Source organism: Alosa pseudoharengus, unplaced genomic scaffold (assembly GCF_046254945.1).
Source record: "Alosa pseudoharengus isolate Yale_2024_CS ecotype anadromous, Long Island Sound unplaced genomic scaffold, YU_APseudo_1.1 YU_APseudo_1.1_scf_1, whole genome shotgun sequence".
In the NCBI taxonomy this organism is placed as follows: domain Eukaryota; kingdom Metazoa; phylum Chordata; class Actinopteri; order Clupeiformes; family Clupeidae; genus Alosa; species Alosa pseudoharengus.
In genome coordinates this window covers 19,480,428-19,486,130 of record NW_027468564.1, presented here as the reverse complement: position 1 = coordinate 19,486,130, position 5,703 = coordinate 19,480,428, and positions in this window count along the sequence as shown.

Below are 5,703 nucleotides of genomic sequence, written 5' to 3'. Positions count from 1 at the left end.
GCCCCCACCGCCGACTTCAAGGCAGCGCTGTGACCATCGACTTCAAGGCACCTAACCCTAACCTTAACCCTAACCCTAAATCTTGCTTAACCCTTGTGCTTTCCATGCAGCTCTGCCTGGAGGATGACGTCGGGGGTAGGGGTGCACCGATCCAATATTAAGATTGGATATCGGCCTGATATTGACTGAATAGCTCGATCGGGGATCGGAAAATTGATCAGATTCCTATTGATGTACCAGCATGCAAAATGTGAGCCTCCTATATGGTGTAGTTCTTGCGCTAACGGGCTTGTGAACTTTGACAAAAAATAAGGCTGAACAAAATCGACACCCCCCCTCACCCCCCCAAAACTGGCTGTATCATGGAAAGTATTGATCTTAAATAAAAGTAATTTTACAGTGTGTCTCCTGAGTAACATAGGTACACCTGGTAATTTTTTCAGATTTTTTTGAGACCTAAGTGCGTGGGCCCTGCCAGGTTGAATTGACGTGGAATGACCCAAATAGAATATAAGCTTTATTTGTCATTGCTTAAAATACAGAGTATCAACACAACGGAATTGACGGAAGTTGCAACTCTTAGTCAGTGCTTTTTTTTTTTTTTTTTTTTTTTTTTTTAAGAGCAATACATAATACATAAACAAATAGGTAAGCATACTGAAAAACATCCCCTATATGCTGGGGCGGTGGTAGTGTAATGGTTAAGGAGCTGGGCTAGCGTGCAGTAGCCTGAAAGTTGTCAGTTCAATTCCCGGCTTCCACCATTGTGCCCTTGAGCAAGGCACTTAACCCCAAGTTGCTCCAGGGACAATGTGATCCCTTGTAATATAGCTGACATATGTAAGTCACTTTGGTCAAGAAGTGTCTGCTAAATGTAATGTAATGTAATGTAATATGCTCCACACTCTCTCTTACTCTCACACACACACTCATCCACCCAGCCCTAAACGCAGCACAACATTTACACACAGAATTACCCTCCAAACACTCCCTGACAGAACACCCTTCAGCACACAGGAGTAAAATAGCCGCAGCCTAATAGCAAGAAAAAGTGCCTAGTGCCTAGTGCACAGAATGCAATATTCTGTAGAGGTGCTAGGTGTTATTTTGGAAGAGCAGTTCAGATTGCCTTTACTATTGTATTATTTGTGTCTGCTCTCACAGTGAAGTGGTACCGTTATCAAGTCTAGTATTATTTGTAGGGCTGTCAATCGATTAAAAAAAATAATCTAATTAATTATATACTCTGTGATTAATTCATCTAAATTAATCGCATATATAATTTTTGCTGTGAAAGTATTTTAAATATTTAAATTCAAATGAATCATTGAATAATCAGCATTAGTGACATTAAAGTTCTGTCTGAAGAAGATCGTAAGATCGAAACGTTGTGTCCTTTTTTCTATTAAAAGCTGAGTCGTTCAAAGGCAGTGTGCAAGTCTTTTTCACTTTTTCACTTGTATGCCCTTTTGGATTTGGCACCTGCTGAAACATTTTTGGATGTGCTCACTTCACAGTATGTTTTGACATTAAAGTTCAAAAACTCTTTTATTATTATTTTCACTATTCAAATAATGGCCATAATAATCTATGATATGATCTAATATGCTGAGGAAATAAATTCAAAAGTGCTTCGGGAAGAAGTTTGAAGTTTTTTTTTCACATACAAGGCATTTCAGGCCACAGATATAACCTAGGCTAGGGGACACAATGAAAATAAATTTACACTCCCCTCAATATCAACACTTATTTCTTTGCATTGATTTGCGACTATAGAGTTGATGAACTCCGGTGATATGCAAATTCCTTGCTGCAGACATTGCAGAGGACTTTAACAACACTTTATTTTTATCCAATCAATGATCCAGGCAGCACGTTTTCTTCTCTCTCCTTCATTTTACAGTCTAATTTTTACTGACTAGAACAGCTCGGGGTCAAAGGTCATACGGAATCGATTAATCTGCACTATTTTTTTAATCAGTTATTTTTTCTCAAATTAATTAATCGAAATTAATCAGTTATTTTGACAGCCCTAATTATTTGCCATTCTCACACTTTTTTGTTTTCTTTTTAGCACTTTTCACTTCTGTGAAACAAACATGGCTGTGTGTGTGTGTGTGTGTGTGTGTGTGTGTGTGTGTAGTGAATGTGTGTTTGTTGTGTAGTGAATGTGTGTGTGTGCGTGTGTGTGTGTGTTTGTAGTGTTTATGCAACTGCTTGTGCATATTAACATATTAACTTGAAATGTAATGCCAGAGGAATTACAATAGTGGATGGAAAGCTGCTGCCTTAATGTTGGTGGGGAGATTCTTGAAAAAAAAATATTGAATCGCTTAATCTTTGAGTTCATACAAACCCTCTTACCAAAAAAAACTTTGTTGACTTCATCATTGATCACACCAAATTTGAAGCATGTAGCCTACGTCAAGCCATTCTGAAGTTGTGGGACAAGCACGAAAGCTGGCCTTTGGAAAATGTAGTTCAGAGAAAGCCTATCAACAATCTTGGTAATAACCTATCAGACGCAAGTATTCATTTATATGCAGACGACACCATAATATATTGCATAATGCATGGTCTTTTCTTGGAAACATAAGTGTGAATCTTCTCTACCACCTCTTTACACTTTGCAGGGTAAAGCTATAGAACTGGTCTCCTCCTACAAATACATAGGCTTTGTGTTGGAGGAGGACTTATCATTCAAGTTACATGTTAAACAATTACTTCACTCATCACTGTGCACTGTACGAAAGGGTAGGTTGGCCCTCACTTCACTTAAGAAGGTACAAGCATTGGCTTATACTTGTGTACAAGACCATAGTTGGCCAGCTTCCTCTGTATATGACTAGTCTTTTAATCAGCGTTCAAGTAGATATATTCTCTTAAAAGTTCCCTTAATGAAGACAGAGTTTGGAAAAACTGCTTTTATTTACAGTGCACCAACTGCTTGGAATGAGATTCAAAGATCATTGAAACTTACTGTATTTATTTCAATCAATGAATTTAAGTCATATCTCAACCAAACATTCCAAACTGTCTGCACACCTGTTCTTAACTTTTAATTTTGTTTTAGTGTGTGTGTGTGTGTGTGTGTGTGTGTGTGTGTGTGTGTGAGCGTGTTAGTGTATGTGTGTGTTGTGACTGATGTACTGATTTTTACTTTGTCTGTCTCTATTATGTTCACTGTGTGCTGCTACCTTGGCCAGGGCTCACTTGTAAAACCTATCTCAATGTGATTTTCTTCCTTGGGAACAAAAAAACACAATATTGCGTTTTTGGCACTCAATGTGTTAATGGTATTTTCTTGAAGCCCTGGTCCCAAAGTTTGAGAAAAATCATGTTAGCAAGAAATAAAATAATTCCCACCACTGTATTTGTACTGAATTTAAAAGAAGAAAATGATTTTAGTCATAAGTGAGATGAAGTCCATTGCTTACATAAAGTATATTGCTTACAATATCAACTTAGTTAGGTGGAACTTTATATTTGGAATGTGACATAATCTAAAGGTTAATTATGTGTTAAATAATTATTTAGTAATTAGCCTAAAGCGGTCATATGCTGCATTCAACATTTAGTCCATGAGCCAGCGGAGAAGTCGATGCCAAGAAAGGGCACCAAGCCAAACCTATCAGTGCCCCTGGCAACAACAAACAAGCTAGTCTAGAGGAAATAGTGTTGTCAATAATCTGAACGAGTGAATTCTGCAAGTTCATATAGGGTTTGATTGAGGTCAATTGACATTGAGGATTGTGATTTAATGTTAGGCCTGTCTCTTGTGCATCAACCAGCTGTTTAACTAATTTTGAATCTAAGATGGCCATAGCTATCCGCTGTAGTTGTATTGACCATCTTACAATTTGAATTAAAATATTATTGTGTTTAGAAGCAGACCCAAACCATGACACTAAGGAAAAAGATATAATGGATTCGATAAAAGCATGATAAAAATAATGTCATCATGGTCTTGTCTATATGAAAGTGGTACAGTTTTCTTGGGCAGTACAGGCACTGTTGTCCTTTTTTACAGACAACTTCACAGTTCTTCTGGAAGTTTAATTTAGAGTCAATAATTGTACCTAGATCCGTAGTTGACCCTAAATAGTTTTGGCCTCATATCTTGGAGTTTTACCAAAATCAATGTACATATCCTTTGTTTTGTATGTTCAATTGAAGGTGTGACTCCTCACGCCACTGGACAAAGTTTTCAATTATTAGTCCATGGTAGGCTTGGGAATCGTGTGTGCATCGTCAATAAAACCGCTGTGTTTTATAGCAGCGCAGTCGGTTTCATTTTCATCCTTTTTAGGGTCTGCACTGCGCGCTTATCTACCATTCTGCAACAACTGCACGCCAGTGAAGTTTGAATCTCCTGTAGGCAAGTTCTTTAGGCTACTAAAGGTAAGTTAGAAGTAGGCTACAAAACTATAGCCTGCGTTTGTGTTACCCTTTTCATTTTCCCGATGTGTCTCGCATAAGGTTATATAAATGCTCAAAAACGTGTATGCAATTATAATGGTAGGCTATGTCGTATAACACCAAAATAATTGGTGGAAGTGGAAGGATTTTGGGAAAGGGAAGGATCATTTTGTACACTGTTTTCAGACTATCGAGGCTAACCGTACTCTTGATGATCCGATTTAAATGTAAGACATGTGGGTATGGTAGCGTAAGCTATTCCACCGTTTTCTAGGTATCTCCGACAGGGCTCGAATTATCTTTTTGTCTTTAAGGGGGTCTCTCTATCTCATAAAAAGTTGACACACCCCGCGCATAGCCTAACAAGGCGATACAATGAAATAGCCTAGGCGCAAGTGGCGCATTTGCGCAGTACAGTATACGCACGGTAGGCCTAGGCTTTACCTTGACACACGCATACAACAGACATAGATTTTTCATAGAAATTGATTACTTTTAATTAAAAACCTGTGCGTACCGTCGCCTCTCCGTCTCTTCCTTGTTGGACGCTACTTGCGATCATGATAACTTTACAGGTAATCTGGTCGTACTCTGTATTTTCAATGAACGTCTTGGCTTGTGTTATTAAAAAAGAGACTCGGGACGCACTTCTTTCACACAACACACACACGCCGCTCCTCACAGCATTCCACCTACCTGATCTTTCTCGTTTAGGCTATTTGTGATTATTTGTGATTACGGACAATGTCACACAAGGTCTTGTGATTATCTGCAGTTTGTAAAATCACAATATGCTACATTGGGAAATGTTTGGCAACGCCGACTTATTTTACTTTTAGCCTAGGCCTACTTAATTTGGGTGGAAATGTTCAGCCTAACCCAGGAACCTGAATGTCTGTACACACCATTCGATTTCTCAAACAGATCTTGCCTGAGCTTTGTGCATTTAAATGTTCTCGCTTAGCACCTAAATTGGACTTGGTTAGAATATGGGCAGCTTCCACAAATGTTGACGTGTTTGACTTGTCTTACGTGGCTTAAAAAGACCTTGCGGTCTCCGATAATGATATTTCTATTAATGGTTAAAATGTAGCATATTAAAAACAAGGGAGGAGGTGTAGCTATATGTAAAGTGTACCCATGGGCGGATTATGAACTTTCGGCCCCCTGGGCCCAGATGGATTAAGGGCCCCCCACTTATTATTGTATATGTGGGAGGGGGGGTTTGGGGGTCCTCCCCCAGAATTTTTTTAATTTATTTGATGTGATTTCCTGTATTCTGGT